The sequence below is a fragment of the Erinaceus europaeus genome, chromosome 17 (assembly GCF_950295315.1).
Source record: "Erinaceus europaeus chromosome 17, mEriEur2.1, whole genome shotgun sequence".
Classification (NCBI taxonomy): Eukaryota; Metazoa; Chordata; class Mammalia; order Eulipotyphla; family Erinaceidae; genus Erinaceus; species Erinaceus europaeus.
This window is the reverse complement of record NC_080178.1, coordinates 44,486,202-44,505,001: the sequence shown is the minus strand read 5'-3', so window position 1 is coordinate 44,505,001 and position 18,800 is coordinate 44,486,202. Positions and strand designations below refer to the sequence as shown.

Below are 18,800 nucleotides of genomic sequence, written 5' to 3'. Positions count from 1 at the left end.
ATTCTGACATCAAATTCTTATAATTACAATTATGTATCCCAAATACCTCCTCAGTATAAGACAGGTAGGTGCGCAGGTAAGGTCATAACAAGTGATGTCCTCAGGTTGAGAAAGCTGGTCCAGGCAGAGTTCTGGTCCGGCTGGGTCCTGGTTCTGGTCCGGCTGGGTCCTGGTTCTGGTCCTGATCTGGTCTGGTTTTGGTCCTGATCTGGTCCATTTCTGGTCCAGGGAGATGGTCTGAATCCTTTACTGGCTTGGTTCGGAATCTGCAGATGCCTCCGTGACTGATGTCAGTGTGTTGATTGCCACGGGGTATGCTGGATGTATTTACAGACTACCATGCAGTTCAAAAGTTGCCATCCATGTTCAAAAGTCTGGGGCTTTTTATTCCTGAGCTAGGCTGGAGTGTGGATTAGGTCATTTCCAGTCAATGAAAATTGGGGGCTTCGTGACATGTACGTCTAACTTTATCAGGCTATACAGATGTAGCGCTTGCCCTGCACAGGACTATATCTTATGCTGGTGTAAGAAGCATTTGAGAGAACTCAGGGGCCGCATAGGGCTTGCCCTGCACAAGACTTTATCTTATGCTGGTCTGCAGGGGGCATTTCAAAGAACGGGGCTTGCTCTACATGTGACATTATCTTATGCGGGTGCAGGAGCATTTCAGGGCGTATGTCCTATATAGGACTGGATGGATCAACCTGCCAATGCCCATGTTCATCGGGGAAGCAATTACAGAAGCCGGACATTGACCTTCTGCACCCCATAATGACCCTGGGTCCATACTCCCAGAGGAGTAAAGAATAGGAAAGCTGAAAAGTGCTCTGGCTAACTTTTAAAAATAAATAAATAAATAAATAATAAAAAGAGCACTTGAGAGTTTAGACCAATATTCCTAGTTCTAGATTGATTTCTTCCACTTGACCCAGCAGGAGCACCACCTGGAGGACACCTATCACTCAGTCTCATAAATATCCATGAGGGCTGAATAGGGCGGCCCTGAGCAGAACAAGGGGCGGCGCCTAGAAACCCATCCCAGGTCACATCCCCCTGGTCTGAGAGCACAACCCAGAGGGGACTTGGCCCGATGGGGCGTGGCCTGGATCAGCGCCCACGGGAGAACTCAACTGGTGCCTGCGCACCTGCCAGAGACTCTTCCACCAACAGGATGGGGAAGGCCAGTCCGGCTTCCTCTAGCTTTTCAATGCCGGTCTCAGTTTAAAAAGTTGGGCTGTGAACATCCCTGTGCATAACGTGAGGGTTTTAATATGGAGCAGTGCGGTGGGCCACCAAGGCCGAATGGGCGAGTCCACAACCCAGACGTCAGTGTCTTCAATGAGGCCCAGCGCAGAGGGCTGGGCAGTGTTCCTGCAGCGTTTGCGTAGGAGCTGGGGTTGAGGGGAAACCCTCGGAGCCCGCCTCTGCTGTCCAAGCACCGGTGGCCAGGGGTCCTGCAGGGGTCCTGCGAGGCGAGGCGAGGCGAGGCGAGGCGAGGCGAGGCGAGGCGAGGCGAGGCGAGGCGAGGCGAGGCGAGGCGAGGCGAGGCGAGGCGAGGCGAGGCGAGGCGAGGCGAGGCGAGGCGAGGCGAGGCGAGGCGAGGCGAGGCGAGGCGAGGCGAGGCGAGGCGAGGCGAGGCGAGGCGAGGCGAGGCGAGGCGAGGCGAGGCGAGGCGAGGCGCTGCCTTCAGAGCCCGGCAATCACTCTCAGTCGTGGACGGGCCAGACACGTGCGGGCAGGCGCCCTGCGCCCCATTGTCAGCAGTGTGGCGGTCACCCGCCCACGGAGGCTGGGAGCCCTTTGCCACAGTGGTGGCAGCAGGGGAACATGTCCAAGAGGGAGGCGGCTGTGAAGGCAGGAAGCTACATACCTGCCGCTAAGAAGCAGAAGCTGAGCAGCTAGGAGAGGAGAACAGCAACCCGGACCTGTCTGGGGATGAGATTGTGAGTGTGGCGCTGGGGCTGGCAGCACAGGGCTCTGGCTGTGCTCTGCTCCCACCCCGCTGGCAGCAGGGAGTCTGAGCAAGGACTCCTGGCTTCTTGAGGTTCTGGTTTTTACAGACTTATCTCCCTTTCCCTTTCTTCCCTTCCCCTTCTTTCACCACCCCTGGTCATTGATAATTGACATTGATAATTTAATAAATTAAATTAATTAAATTAATAAAATAAATTAATAAAATAAATAACATTGATAATTTTCTAAAACATTGTTAAAAGTTCTGTTAATGAGACTGGAGCAGGAACCTGGCATGTGCGGACTGGGGGTTCGAACCTGCGACCTTGCGTTTGCAAAACCTGCACCCTGCCTGCTGTGCCTCCTCCCCAACTTCCAGAGTCGGATCTATTACTGTTATGATTATGATGACTATTACTAAATTTTTTAAGCTCTGCCATGAACCTTGGTGAATCATCTAGGCCTGTATTGACTGACTGTGTTGAGGCAGTCACGAGACATGGAATAATAATAACAGGTTGGCATTATTAGGGCAAGGGAGACCTGCATAATGGTTCTGCACAATCACTTTTCTGCCTGAGGCTCCAGAGTTCCAAATTCAGCCCCCAGCACCACCAGCAGCCCGTGCTGAGCCATACTCTGATAAAAAGGAAAAGAAAAAAAAAAAAAAAAGAATATTACCACTAAGCCCAGTTTCATTGTGAAGTTTCTATCCAGTGAGGTCCTCAAACTGTCTCAGTGACGATGTGTTCAAAGTTGCTCTTCTAAAATATGAAGCCTCTTCTGATAGATCGATAGATCATAGCTTAAACTGGTTTGTCACAGGAGGCTGGTGTAAGTTTCTCAGGGTGTGTGATGTTTATTTGCTTTGGACCCCTGTTAGGAGTAAGGTTACATCTTACACATCTAGTCCCTAGAGTCTCCATCACTGAAATACACCAGCACAGACACAGCCTTTGCAAGCTAGGCCTTGACTTTCAAAGTATACAAGATAGTGGGGGCTTGCCTGTGGTATTTGTACTTGAAATTTCTGGAGACTGCATTTTACATCATTTTTCCTTTCCTGCTTGAGTTCCAATATTACTCTGTATTGGGAGTTTACATTTTGTTGCCCGTGTTTTATTGTTGTAGTTATTATTGATATCGTTGTTGTTGGATAGGACACAGAGAGAAATGGAGAGAGGAGGGGAAGACAGAGGGGGGAGAGAAAGACACCTGCAGACCTGCTTCACTGCTTGTGAAGCGACTCCCCTTCGGGAGGGGAAGCAGGGGCTTGAACTGGGATCCTTACACCAGTCCTTGTGTTTTGCACCACCAGGAGTTGACATTTTTTACCTCTTTTACTCCTGTCCTTGGGAAATGTTTTATTCTCTTAAATTTTGTTAGGCAAGTTTTTGTAGTGATTAGAAGCTGAGACTGGATACAGTTAGTAGGTTAGAATTCCCACAGATAGGGAGTCGGAGGTATCACAGCAGGTTAAGTGCAAGTGAGTTTGAAACCTGCAGCCCTCCCAAGCAAAAGATCAGTTATGCGAAATAAGCCAGAATATTAAAGAGACTGGCACACATGAGGCCACATAGAGGTAGTATCATTCCGACCATTCTCACTGGGGGTGCTTTCTTTGTATTTTTTGCTGATATGTCAAGTCAACAATTCTAGAATGCACTTGGGACTTTAATGCTTAGAGGACTCTACTGTTTGTAGTGTCCAGTTTATTCTTTTTTTCTTCTTGTGATAAAGGGTAAGTGACAGAGAATGAGATAGACTGTAACACCACTCCACCACTTGGCAAACCCCCCATCCATCCAAGATGTTACCATGTGGTGACTTGTGCTGGCACCTTGGTAAGCCATCTGCTGTCCCCAACCTTCCCCTTTTTTCTTTTCTCTAGATGATAGGTGAGATATAAGAGAGCTAGAGAGACAGCAGAGACCCCACAGCACATCTCCAATACTCCTGAAGCCCTACCCCCACCCCACAATCTGTCTTCTATGGTAGCCTGGGACTCAGACCCAGGGTCTTAGACATGGTAGCCTGTACACTCCACAGGTGAGCCTGCTGACACCAGCTGGTATGCTTTTTAATCTTTATTTGGAAACAAAAAAGTCTGTTTCTTAGAAAATGCTTTTTCTTTTTAGATCAGTCAGGCTATCCAGTAAAAGTAATTTGCTACTAAAAAAGAGTGTTAACACTTGGTGGATTTTTTTCCCTAAACTTATTCCTTGCAGGATGATGCTGTCAGTGTAGAAAGTGGCACAAATACAGAATGCCCCAATACACCTACAAATACCCTGAATACACATGGAAGGAAAAGCTGGTGGAAGGGAAATGGAAGTCAAAGAAATGTAAATCCTCCTTCAACTGTGTGAATAGTCTCAAGGTACGTGCTGAACACTCAGCATTACAGTTACTTTGCAGTGGAAAGCATCTTTAAGAAACTGTCCAGTTTAGAGTAATTCCAATTTACATTACTCTCAAGTTTTCTGTTTTGTAGTTGAGATACATAGTCATTTTGTATTGCTTAACTTTTTGCTTTGCTTTGTTTTAAATGGGTAATACTTGGCACAGCAGACTATTTTGTCTATGTTTTTATTCAAATTAGCTATTGTGGGAAATGTTACTCTTTTGATAAAAATCTTAAAAAATATAAGGAGCACTTGTTTGTAAAAATAGTTGACCATTTAACCTTAAGTCTCTATGAATCGAGTGATATTTCTGTGCAGTTCATACATATATGTTTTGTTTGTTGCTTGTGATTGCTTTCAAAGAAAAGGGTATAAATGTGGGCTGGGGAGATAGCGTAATAGTTATGCAAAAGAGACTTTCATGTCTGAGGCTCCAAAGATCTCAAGTTCACTCTCCAGCACCACTATAAGCCAGAGCTGAGCAGAAGTAAAAACAAGTGTGTGGGGGGGGTGAGAGTGTGTGTGTAAGGAGAGGGTATAAATGTAATACATTTTTGATTGTTGAGTATTTGGGGAAGACAGACTAGGTTACATAAGTAATTATGCCCTCAGGGGAGACTGGTGGTGGCACACCTGATTTAGTGCCCATTATCTCCAAGTGCAAGTTCAAGGACCCAGGTTTGAGCCCACATTCCCCACCTGCAGGGTCACACTTCACAAGCAGTGAAGCACATATTTCTCCCTCCCATTCTCTATCTCGCCTTCCCCTCTCTATTTCTCTCTGTCTTGTCAAACTGGGGAAAAAATGAAAACAAAAAATGGCCACTGGGAGAGGTGGATTAGTAGTGCTGACACGGAATCCCAGCGATAACCCTGGGGGTGGTGAAAATTGCTTCCTCAGTAGATTCTATTGATAAGAGGGAGGGTTGACTGGTGCTTTTAGGTGTTTTCCTCTACATCTGTTCCTTTTCCATTTTGGAGCTGTGGGTTATTGAAACCAGAGTCATTCTTGGGTACCATCTTTTGTCTTAGTGTGCTAGGGTCCTTGGAGGGTCACTGCTGACCTTATTCTCTTGCTATGGCCTTCCTGGCATAGTCAGTCACCAGGGCAGGGATATGCATTACATTGATATGTACTAAAAATGATGTCCACAAGAGGGAGATATCAGGGCACTTCCTTAGTGGTTTGACCACTAGGTTTGCATGGGAGACCTCCATTACACCAAGGTTACTTTGGGAAAGTTGGTAAGAAGCATTACCACTTAAAGAGGAGTCAGAACTTTTGCTCAGTTGTCCACCCTGTTAAACACTGGACCTTGTGCAGAGTGCAGACACTGGAAAACGCTGCCAGAATTAAGACTGGAGCTACTCCCATACCTGATGTGGTGTGTTAGGGCTGCTACAGGGCTCTGGAGGGAGAGCTCCCAAAGCCCACTGATGTCCTGAAGACCACATTCTTTAGCAGAAGGGCTGAGAAGCTGACTGAGGTGTAGGGGGAAAGCACACAGAGGAAGAGTCATTAAAAGTACTGACTTTGATTCAAAATCTTATGATGGTTTAAGAAAATAGAAAGCAAGTTTCAAGCAGTTTTCTAGATAAGTACTTGTCACCAAGCCTCTAAGTTAAGTCTTTGTAACAAAATGTTACCATGCAGCCAGTGTTTGAAAATGTCATAACTGGGGGCCAGGTGGTGGGGCACCTGGTTAAGCACACACAGTACAGTGTGCAAGGACATGGGTTCAAGCCTCTGGTCCCCCCCACAAGCAGGGGGAGAGCTTCGCAAGAGGTAAAGCAGAGTTACAAGTGTCCCAGTCTCTCCCTCTGCTCCCCTCTCAATTACTCTCTATCTCTATCCAATATTAAATAAATAAAATAAATTTCTTCAAAATGTCATAACTGGACTGTTAAGTCTCTTTAGGTATCAGAAAGTGATGATATATAAAACAGTGGCTTCCAGAATTTTGGAAGAATGTTGTATGGAGAAATGGTCAAGTGGCTTACCCTGTTTTTGATTTCTAAAATATTCATTTGTTTTGCTTCATGTTTATTTTATAGGAGGGTCACAACCAGCCACTGTTTGGGGTTCAGGTTAACTGGCTCAGTAAAGAAGGGATCCATTAGTGTTCGCAACTGTAGGAATCAAAAGAGTAAGTCTTCCTGGATGTGAGCTGGTCGATGCAGGTGTGTGCATAAATACTGAATTGTGATGTCTTTGAAGTTTATGTAGTTGGCTTGGCTGTTTTTTGTATAAAGCTACAGGCTCAGGAGATATCAAAATGATTATACAAAAGGCATTCATCTCTGTCTCTTTAAGGACCCAGATAGAAACCCCAGTATCACCCATAGCCAGAGCTGAGCAGTGCTTTGGTTTTGGAGTCTCAGTCTCTGATTAAGTAATTTTAATATATATATATGTATATATTTAATTAAATTTTACATATATATATATATATATATATATATTCTAAAAACTGAAGTACTTTAGAAATTGTCCTATCAGGTGAGGGCAGATCACAGAATGATTATGCAAAGAGACTCTTCTTTCTGGGGCTGGGTTGTAGCATGCCTGGTAGAGTGCAGTGTGTAAAGACCCTGATCCAAGTCGCCAACCCCCACCTACAGGGGGAATAGCTTCATGAGTGCGGAAACAGTGTTGTGGGTGTGTTTGCCTTCCTTTTCCTCTTAATTTCTGTCTCTTTCCACTATAACTTTTATTGATTTGTTTTATTTTAATATTTTTTACCATACCACTGTTCAGCTTTGGTTTATAGTGGTACAAGGCATTGGAGCCTCAGACATGAGAGTCTTTTTGCATAGCCATTATACTATCTACCCCCACCCACAATAAAAATTTAAAGAATATTTATTTGTTTATCAATGAGAGAGAGAACCAGATTATTACAGTCACATGCATACCAGGATTGAAATCAGCACCTCTTGCCTGAGATCCCAAGGCTTTAGACACTGTGCCATCTCTCAGGCTAGTTTGTTTTTAAAAAATTGTCCTATCAAAGCTAGTATTAATGACTTTTATATTTATTTGGATTTTCAGGGGAGTTTTTTTCCCTCTCATATTCTTTTTAATTTCTGTAGAATTATAAGCCATTTGTTTTCTAATTTTTACATTATTTTTTATCATTTATAAAGTGGAAATATTGGCAAGACCATAGGATAAGAGGGGTATAATTGCACACAGTTCCCACCACCAGAACTCCCTATCCCATTCCCTCCCTTGAAGATGTCCCTATTGTTTATCTCTCTGGTAATATGGACCCAGGATCATTACGGGGTGTAGAACATGGAAGGTTTGGCTTCTGTAATTGCTTCACAAGGGCAGAGATTCATAATTCTAACCTGTCATGAGACAGATTTTTATATTTTATTATTTCAGTGGGGGGTAGATAGCATAAGGGTTATGCAAAGAAACTCTCATGTCTGAGGCTCTGAAGTCCCAGGTTCAGTCCCCTGCACTACCATAAGCCAGAGCTAATCAGTGCTCTGTTTTTAACCATATATGTGTGTATGAGTGTATATATATGTATGTTTGGTTTTTTATTTGTTTATTTTTGACCTGAGAACCCCATAGTTCCCAGGTCTCCAGTACAGTCTCCAACACCGTTAAAAACCAGAGCTGAGCAGTGTTCTGGTCTTTCTCTCTGTATCTCTCTCATTACAATAAATAAAATATTAAAAGAGAAAGGAAGAACGGTGACTTGTCATTCAGTTATTTCTGACTGGCTCTAGTTGGAATACAGCAAGGGCCAGTATGCTGTAGTCTTGGGTGATGGCCACTTGATTTGTTCAATAGTTACTGATCTTTGTGAAAGTTGGGAAGAGATCAGAGCACTGCCTGGTTCTGGCATATGGTGGTGTCTTGGAGTGAAGCTGAACCTCAGGAGTTTCAGTCATACAAGCTTGGTGTGCAGCTTGCAGGGCTGCCTCCCTGGCCCTGGCCAGTGTTTGGGTAAATAAACTTCATTGGTACACAAGCAGTGTCTGGCTGTCACTGCAGAGTTGAGTAGTGCAGCAAAGAGCCAAATAATAAAAAAATATTGAGTGGAAGGCATTGCTTTTGTTTATCACATGCTGTAGATATTTCTTTTTGTCTCCAGGGTCATCCCTGGGACTTAATGCCTGCATTACAAATCCAAATCCATTGCTCCTGGTAGCCATCTTTGTTCCATTGTTATTGCTATTGTTATTGTTTTTGTTTTGGATAGGATGGAGAAATTGAGAGGGGGAGAGAAAGATACCTGCAGATCTGCTTTGCCCATTGTGAAGCAATCCTCCCTGCAGGTGGAAGTCTGGGGCTTGAACCAGCATTCTTGAGCCAGTCTTCGCACTCTGCACTATGTGCTCCTAACCCTGTGTGCCACCCCTCCATGTAGCTTTTTGATGAAAAGACTTGTTTAAATCTAATGGTGTAAAGAGAAATGAGAACTTCTGTGTCAGAAACTTTTATCGGTTCTTGAGAACCTCCACGTGTTGAATTATAACCCTTTTACTTTTTGAAAACAGTAACTTGTTAACTGACATATCTTAGGCTGATGAAAATGTTTACACTTGTGGTTGGACATATGATAGCAATACCAGCCATCTTCTGCAGGCTGTGGCTGTATGTAGAGGCATAATTAGGATTATTAATCCATAACAATGTAGTGCATAAAGGTAGGTTTCTGGTTCAGTTGTAGTGCAATTGCACTTCCCCCCCTCTCCTCTCCCCTCTCCCCTCTTCTCCCACTTACCCCCTCAGTGCACCCCTGAGTACTACCTCAGAAGTATTTCTCCTCATTCAGGAAAACTGTCATAGCACTGAAGCTTCCTTCAGTACTTTGGGGGCTCAAACTGGGCTCAAAAGTGCACGGCCAAGTAAGCATACTATAAAAGTAAGTTATGTTTGCCTGTTCTAAAATGTTTTTAAGACCTAAAGGTATATTTTTTTTCTGCTTTTGAAAGTTTGAGCTCATACCTGTAAATTTACATGAGATACAAATATTTAAAGTTGCAGTATAATCCCATTTTTGTACTTTACACAGCTGATGTCCAAGCTTCTTAAAAAAAATTATTTATTTTGCCCTGTTGTTTCCCTTGTTGCATATCGTTGTTATTATTGCTGTTGTAATTGTTGTTGCATAGGACAGAGAAAAATCGAGAGAGGAGGAGAAGACAGAAAGGGGGAGGGAAAGATAAACACCTACAGACTTCCTTCACCACTGGAGCAACTCCCCTGCAGGTGGGGGAGACATGGGCTAGATCTGGGATTCTTATGCTGGTCCTTGCGCTCTGCTCAACCTGCACTTAACACACTGCGCTACCGCCTGACTCCCAAAGTCCAAACTTTTCAAGTTACTATATATTACTATATAAAAGTCTACAGTAAGTGATTTTGACCTTTTTTTTTTTTTTTTGTCTGTGCTAGACAGACACTCTGGTGGCAATATTTGGTAGTGTGGAAGGGCACAGAGATGAAGTTCTGAGTGCTGTAAGTTGAGAGCTGCAGGGCAGTGACCTTCAGGTGCATGTAGCTGGGCATGGCCCTTGTGGGCCTCTTCCCTTACAAGAAAGAATATGATTTGTCTCATGGAATCTGCCAGCTTCACTGACTTATAGAATCGAGGTTTTTATCTTACAGGTGAAAACCTGAAGGAAGTTTCTTGGTTTTTGCTCCATATTCTTTTTTTTACCAAAGGACTGCTCAGCTCTGGCTTATGGTGGTATGAGGGAGTGCACTTGGGTCTTTAGAGCCTCAGGCATGAGAGTACCTTTGCATAACCATTTGCTGTCTACCCCCAACCCTTGATCCATGCTCTTTTTTTTATTTCTTTGTTGGGAGAGTAGTGTTTTGCATACCACAGTAAATACAATAGTTTGTACATGCATAACATTTCTCAGTTTTCCACATAACAATACAATCCTCAATAGGTCCTCTGTCATCCTTTTCTAGGACCTACACTCTCCCCCCACCCCCAACCCAGAGTCTTTTAATTTGGTGTAATCCACCAACTCTAGTTCAGGTTCTACTTGTGTTTTCTCTTCTGATCTTGTTTTTCAACTTCTGCCTGAGAGTGAGTTCATCCCATATTCATCCTTCTGTTTCTGACTTATTTCACTTAACATGATTTCTTCATGTTCCATCCAAGATGCGCTGAAAATGGTGAAATCACTGTTTTTAATAGCTGAGTAGTATTCCGTTGTGAACATAGACCTCAACTTGCTCATTCACTAATCTGTTGTTGGACACCTGGGTTGTGTCCAGGTTTTGGCTATTACAAATTGTGCTTCTGTGAACACAAATCTTTTGGAAGGGTGTGTTGTATTCCTTAGGATATATCCCCAGGAGAGGAATTGCAGGATCGTAGGGCAGGTCCATTTCTAGTCTTCTGAGAGTTCTCCAGAATGCTCTCCCCAAAGGCTGGACCAATTTACATTCCCACCAGCAGTGCAGGAAGGTTCCTTTGACCCCACAACCTCTGCAGCATTTGTTGCTGCTATCTTTTCTGATGTATGACATACACACAGAAGAGAAGTGGTATCTGATGGTTGTCTTTATTTGCATTTCTCTAACAATCAAAGACTTGGAGAATTTTTTCATGTGTTTCATGGCCTTTTGAGTCTCTTCTGTTGTGAATATTCTGCCCATGGCTTCTCGCCATTTTTGGATGTGGTCATTTGTTTTCTTGTTGTTGAGTTTGGCAAGCTATTTATATATTTTGATTATTAAACTATTGTTATGTGATTCAGTTTCATTCTTCTGCATGTTTCAACCCATTTTTTCCAACACCATTTGTTGAAGAGACTCTGCTTTCTCCATTTAATAGTCTGGGCACCTTTGTCAAAGATTAGATGTCCATGATGTGGGGGCTTACTTCTGGGTTCTCACTTCTATTCCACTGGGCAGTGTGTCTATTCATGTTCCATTAGCAAGCAGTTTTGATGACAGTGACCCCATAATACAATTTTGAGATCTGGGAGTGTGATGCCTCTAGTTCTGTTCTTTCTACTCAAGATTGTTTTCGCAATTCTAGGTCTTTTCTGGTTCCAGATAAACATTTGTAACATGTGTTCTCCTAAAAATGTGTTTGGGATCCTGATGGGGATATCATTAAATTTGTAGATGGCTCTGGGTAGTATATTCACATTAATGATGTTAATTCTTGCTTGATAGTGTTTTTTAATGATATTTGTGGGGTTGTCAGAAAAGTCATGACACATTTTACATAGAAAAGTACTTCATTACTTTTCCTGCAACCCAAGACATAATACAGGTTTGTGTGTTAAGGAACTGGGTTTAAGTTACTTACTATTAATAGTTGGTTACAAGATTATAAGATATACACTTTATAGTTCCATACCATGTCCACCCTTCCACCTCCCAAAGCTAACCACTGTAGTTCTCTTAATTCTTAACAGTTTCCTTGCTTCTGTTTTGTTTGGATGCCCCACCCTTTGACAAGTTCATGTAAATCAGTTCTCTAAATTCTACATATGAGTGAAACTATCTGGTAGTTTTCTTTCATCTGTTTACTTATTTCACTAAGCATAATCACCTTCAGTTCCATCCATTTGTCCCAAAGGACACAATATCATCTTTTTAACTGCACAGTAGTATTCCATTGAATATATATGTCATAACTTCTTTGGCCAGTCATCTGATGAGGGTCATCCAGACTGCTTCCACTTTGGCTATTTTGAATAACGCAGCTGTGAACATAGAGGTGCATATGTCCCTTCTAATTGGCACTTGAATGGGATGCTTTTTTGTTCTGATAGAAGGAGAGACACCGCAGCACCAGAGCTCCTTTTTCCATAGTACCCACCATATAGTGCTGGGCTTCAGATCGGGGCATTGCGCTGTGTGATGAACTCTCTCTTGTTCCCTCATAATATAATTTTAAATACTAAGTGTGTCCTACCTACCTACCATTGCACTGCTCAACTATGGCTTATGGCAGTGCTGACGACTGAGCCTGGGGCCTTGGAGACTCAGGCATGAAATTTTATGCAGAACCATTTTGCAGTCTCCCCTTCCCCTGAGTTAATTCCCCTCCACTGAAATAGGTACACTTCTTTATACTTGGGTGTTCTGACTCATTGGATGTCACAGTACCTCCCAGACTGGGTGGCTTCAGGTTTGTTTGAAAGTGAAGTGACAGAGCTACTTATGAGAAGAATCCCCCCTTCAACTTAACTTTTTTTCTGCTGTTTCTCCTGGTATGGGGTTTTTCTCTCTCTCTTCCCTCCTTGGAGCTTCATGTGGCCCAAGCATAATTCTGAGACGGGTGTAATGTACCCACTCCACATTTGCAATACTTAGATTTTTTAAAAAATTTTTAAAATTATATTTACTTATTGGATAGAGACAGCCAGAAATTGAGAGTAGGGGGAGATAGACAGAGAGACACCTGCAGCCCTGCTTCACCACTCGCAGAGCTTTCCTCCTGCAGGTGGGGGCCAGGGGCTTGAACCTGGGTCCTTGCGCACTGTAACATGTGCGCTCAACCAGGTGCGCCACCACCCGGCCCCACAATGCTTAGATTTATCGAGGTAGTTTCATCCCCCAGTGAAGTGATCACTTGCTTTTATCACTACCAAATAATTTTTGTTTATAGCCTCTGGTGGTTTGTGCATTCCTTATGTAAGTGATCAAACAAATGAATGTGGCAATTTCATTCTTCCTTATTTTGTTTTATATCTTAATTTTTATTTATATAAAGGAAACACTGACTAAAACCACAGCATAAGAGGGGTACAACTCCACAAACTTTTCACCACCAGAACTCTGTGTCCCATCCACTCCCTTGATAGCTTCTTATTTTTTATCCCTCTGGGAGTATCGACCCAGGGTCATGGGGTCCAGAAGATGGAAGGTCTGGCTTCTATAATTGCTTGCCTGCTGAAGATGGGCATTAGCAGGTTGATCCATTCTCCTAGGCTGTCTCTCTCTTTCCCTAGTGGGGTGGGGTTCTGGGGAAGTGGGGCTCCAGGACATGGGGTCATCTGGGGAAGTGGGGCTCCAGATGATGGGGTCATCTGTCCAGGGAAGTCCGGTTGGCATCATGTTAGCATCTAGACCCTGGTGGCTGAAAAAAGAGTTAATATATAAAGCCAAACAAATTGTTGACTAATCATGAACCTAAAGGCTATAAAAGTGCAGATGAAGAGTTTGGGGTTGGGGTGGTCTCTGTTTTGTAGATAGCTAGTAAGCCTATTTTAGTTATATTCCAAAGGACCCATGACTATACTAGTTGTGTTTTTTTTTCTTCCTGAGAATGACATTTGACATGAAAGTGGATCTAAGTTACTGTCTGGGGAGATGATATCATGACTGGAAAAAGGACCCGAAAGCTGTATCAGGGAAGAGAGTAGTTCCCAAATATGGGAAAGGTTTATAAATATTGTGGACTGTAAACCTCATCAATTTGATCTGATCCTGGGCCCATATTCAGCTTAGGAGCCTATGTGACCTCTGCATCCCTATAGATCTGAGCTCACATTCTGTGGTCATGAGTAGGAGCGTTTCAAGCTGCCCCAATTTCAGGACCCATCTTCCTCAGGTGTAGCATAGAGTATTTTATCCATCCTCCTCTCAGAGGATGAAACATTCTGTACCGTTTTTGATCCACATTGAGGACAAGGTCCTATGGGGATCCACAGAGAGGTATATAGTGTTGCTCCTCATAGATACGACCATTAGCAATGGTGAGAGGGATCTATTTGAGATCTAAGCCTATCATGTATGTATGGGATACTCTGGACTCCCTGACTAGGGCCCCAGCTGATGGGGTGGCCTGATAGTGACTAAAGAGTCATCATCAAAGTATGCCAGTCTCTTGCCTTTTTAATTTTTTATATTTATTTATTTATTTATTTATTTTCTCTGTTGTTGCCCTTGTTTTTCATTGTTCTTGTAGTTATTATTGTTGTCGTCATTGTTGGATAGGACAGAGAGAAATGGAGAGAGGAGGGGAAGACAGAGAGGGGGAGAGAAAGATAGACACCTGCAGACCTGCTTCACCGCCTGTGAAGCGACTCCCCTGTAGGTGGGGAGCTAGGGGCTCTAACCAGGATCCTTATGCCACTCCTTGCGATGTTTCTTGCCTTTATTCAGCTTTTGTAGTCCTTACTTTGATAAGGTTAGCTTTGGAGTGACTGAGGGAAGTATAATAGGAAGTAGGTGAGGAGGGTATCTAACACTATTTCATTAGGAACTTTATGGTGTCTCTTTAGGTCTTTCTGCTTGCTTGCTGCATATACTGACTCACTACAGACTATTGTGCCCTTTTGCTTTCAGGTATATAGTCTGCCCTAATTTTTTTTTTAATTTTTTATCCTAATTTATGGATACATGTGAATATAGGCCCTATCTCACGGAACCAGAGCACTGCTCGGCTCTGGCTTATGGTGATGCTGAGGATTGAACCTGGGACCTTTGGTGCCTCAGGCAAGAACATCTTTTTGCATAACTGTTATGCCATGTCCCTAACCCAATACCTTTGTCTTTTACTGTAGTAAACTCTACAGTCTTTTCATACTTAGAAAAAAGCTTTTCTACGGTTCGAACCCTGGCTCCCCACCTGCAGGGGAGTCGCTTCACAGATGGTGAAGCAGGTCTTCAGGTGTCTATCTTTCTCTCCTGCTCTCTGTCTTCCCCTCCTCTCTCCATTTCTCTCTGTCCTATCCAACAACGTCAACAACAATAATAACTACAACAATAAAACAACAAGGGCAACAAAGGGAATAAATAAATAAAATTTAAAAAGATGAAAAAAAGCTCTTCTAAATAGATGAGTCATGAGTGATTAGGTAAAGGGGTGAGTTGGATGCTTACACTGTACTTGAGGTCAGCCCACTACTCTATTCTTCAGAAGTTCATGAGTGCTCATCTCAATTGAATCTCAGGTCCAGAGTCGGGTGGTAACTCAGCAGGTTAAGCACACATGGCGCAAAGCACAAGGATTGGTTTAAAGACACCGGTTCGAGCCCCTGGCTCCCCATCTGTGGGGGGGGGCTGTGCTTCACAAGTGATGAAGTGGGTCTGCAGGTGTCTATCTTTCTCTCCCCCTCTCTATCTTCCCCTCTGCTCTCCATTTCCCTCTGTCCTATCCAACTAGGATGACTCAATAACAACAACAATAATAACTACAACAATAAAATAAGGGCAACAAAATGGAATGAACAAATAAATAAATATTTTAAAAAAGAATCTAAGTTTGTTTCCCTCACTTCAGGCAACTGCCATGGCATGAACTTTGTAGTGGAAATCAGGTGCCAGAGAACAGAAGATAGCTACAGCAGCAGGACTTCTTCCTGGAGGAATATGAGTTTCTTCAGTCGGAATTTATTGCCTAGTTGAAACTTTATACTAAGATAAGCATTTGGTGCTATGAATTTACCTTTAGCCCCTTGTTATATTTGTCTTATTGATTTATAGTTTGATTCCATTGTGGTCAGAATATATTTTATGATTTTCTTTATTTTGCTTTTAAAATACTAACATGAGAGAGAGCCAGGGCACCACTCTGACATGTGATGTTAGGAGTAAAACTTGGGGCCTCCTGCTAAATTTTAAGTCTACCCCTCTGGTGTTGAGATATATTTAACATATTTTTGCAGCTACTAATCAGAAATGCTGTATGAACTAGACGGCATTTTGGAAACCTGTTTTTTTTTTTTTTTAATGGCATGGAAATGTAAAAAGATGACAAGAATATGTGTCATCTTGTCAACATTGGGTTGTCAGAAACATGATGCGTTTTTGCATAGGAAAAATATGTCATGACATTTCCAAAATTTAATGGCATAAAAGTACATACAACTTTGTGAATGTGAACATAGCCTCTCTTTTGATTTTAGGGTGCTGGGCAGTGGCACACCTAGTTAAGTGCACACATTACCATGCATGCTTCCATGGTTCACTAGTGGTAAAGCAGGTTTGCAGATGTCTCTAGACATCTCTTTCTCCCAGGGTTATCACTGGTGTTGGGTAGCTGGCAATACAAATCCACTGCTCGTGGAGGCCATTTTTTAATTTTATTTGATAGGACAGAGAGATATTGAGAAAGGGAGGGAGACAGAGAAAGAAGACACTAGGGCCAGTCAGTGACACACCTGTTTAATTAAGCACACACATCACAGTGTACAAGGACATGGGTTCAAGCCCTTGGCTCCACATGCAGGGGGAAATCTTCACAAGTAATGAAACAGTGCTGCAGGTGTCTCCGTCTCTCTCCCTCTCTATTTCCTCCTCCCCTCTCTATTTCTCTCTGTCTTTCCAATAATAATAAATAATAATATTTAAATTTTTTAATTTACTTCTTTATTGGGGAATTAATGCTTTACATTCAACAGTAAATACAATAGTTTGTACATGCATAACATTTCCCGGTTTCCAATTTAACAATACAACCCCAACTATGTCAATTATCATCCTTCATGGACCTGTATTCTCCCCACCCACCCACCCCAGAGTCTTTTACTTTGGTGCAATATGCCAACTACATTTCAGGTTCTACTTATGTTTTCGTTTCTGATCTTGTTTTTCAACTTCTGCCTGAGAGTGAGATCATCCCATATTCATTCTTCTGTTTGTGACTTATTTCACTTAACATGATTATTCCAAGGTCCATCCAAGATTGTCTGAAAACGGTGAAGCCACTATTTTTTTACAGCTGAGTAGTATTCCATTGTGCATATATACCATAACTTGCTCAGCCACTCGTCTGTTGTTGGACACCTGGGTTGCTTCCAAGTTTTGGCTATTACAAATTGTGCTGCCAAGAACATATGTGTACACAGATCTTTTTGGATGGATGTGTTGGGTTCCTTAGGATATATCTCCAGGAGAGGAATTGCAAGGTCATTGGGTAGGTCCATTTCTAGCTTCTGAGAGTTTTCCAGACTGTTCTCCACAGAGGTTGGACCATTGACATCCCCACCAGAAGTGTAGGAGGGTTCCTTCGACCCCACACCCTCTCCAGCATTTGTTGCTGTTACCTTTTCTGATGTATGACATTCTCAAAGGAGTGAAGTGATATCTCATTGTTGTCTTCATTTGCATTTCTCTGACAATCAGAGACTTGGAGCATTTTTTCATGTGTTTCTCGGCCTTTTGAATCTCTTCTGTGGTGAATATTCTGTCCAAGTCCTCCCCCCATTTTTGGATGGGGTTATTTGTTGTCTTGTTGTTGAGTTGGGCAACTTTAAAATTTATGCGGAAAAGAGCTCTGCCAATATTTTCCTCTAAGTATCTGATAATTTCTGGTCTAACCTCCAAGTCCTTGACCCACTTGGAATTTACCTTTGTATTTGGTGAAGTACAGTGATTCAGTTTCATTCTTATGCATGTTTCAACCCATTGTTTCCAACATCATTTGTTGAAGAGACTCTGTTTTCCGCATTTAATAGACTGGGCACCTTTGTCAAAGATTAGATGTCCGTAGGTGTGGGGCCTCATTTCTGGGCTCTGAATTCCACTGCTCAATGTGTCTATTCATGTTCCAGTACCAAGCAGTTTTGATGGCAATGGCCCTATAATACAGTTTGAAATCTGGGAGTGTGATGCCTCTGGTTCTGTTCTTTTTTCTCAAGATTGTTTTGGCAATTCTAGGTCTTTTCTGGTTCCAGCTAAACTTTTCTAGCATTCTATTCTCCGAAAAAATGTGCTTGGATTCTTGATGGGTATAGCATTAAATTTTAGATGGCTCTGGGTAATATATTCATTTTAATGATGTTAATTCTTCCAACCCATGAACATGGAATATCTTTCCACTTCTTTGTGTCTTTTTCAATTTATTTGAGTAGTGACTCATAATTTTCAGTATACAAGTATTTCACTTCTTTGGTTAGATTTACTCCTAGATATTGTTGGCTAGTATGCCAGCTCCCCCGTCTTCTGTCTCTAGTCCTGCTTAACCAAGCACTGGTATGCCTGTATGGGATTGGTCTGATCCCACTCAAAGCTGCAGTCTATTTACATAAATCACTAACTATGCACCACCCTCCCTCCAGGGCATTGGTGGTTCAGTGGTAGAATTCTCACCTGCTCCGCCCCCTCTCCTTGTCACACCCTGATTTTCACCAGTCACTTTTCTCTCCACCCTCTCTACATCACATCTTGTTCACACCCTACTTGGAAAGTATATATAGGACAGGATTGTTCCTTTTAGTTTAGCATAGCTTGGCTTAGATAGTGCTGAGTCCTGCATGAATAAAGAGATACTGTGTACAGCTCAGCCATGAGTCCCTGGCCGTCTGTCTCCTGTCAGTGAAGCTCAGCACGACAAGATATATTATTGTTTCTGTTGCTATAGTAAAAGGAATTGATTTCTGGATTTCAATTTCTTCTAACGTAGTGTTTGCATAGAGGAATGCCACTGACGTTTGAATGTTAATTTTGTAACCTGACACCTTACTGTATTGCCTGATGATTTCCAAAAGCTTCTT

At 42.7% G+C, this 18,800-nt stretch overlaps 1 non-coding gene and 1 pseudogene across 1 annotated transcript; both read left to right on the top strand.

Moving 5' to 3' along the window:
* Positions 1-1,827: 1,827 nt before the first annotated feature.
* Positions 1,828-8,754, top strand: LOC132533717 (polycomb protein EED-like; annotated as a pseudogene).
* On the top strand, positions 5,349-5,478 carry LOC132534168 (small nucleolar RNA SNORA3/SNORA45 family). The gene has a single exon (XR_009545841.1). It is a non-coding gene; the product is annotated as a small nucleolar RNA SNORA3/SNORA45 family (small nucleolar RNA).
* Positions 8,755-18,800: the final 10,046 nt, after the last annotated feature.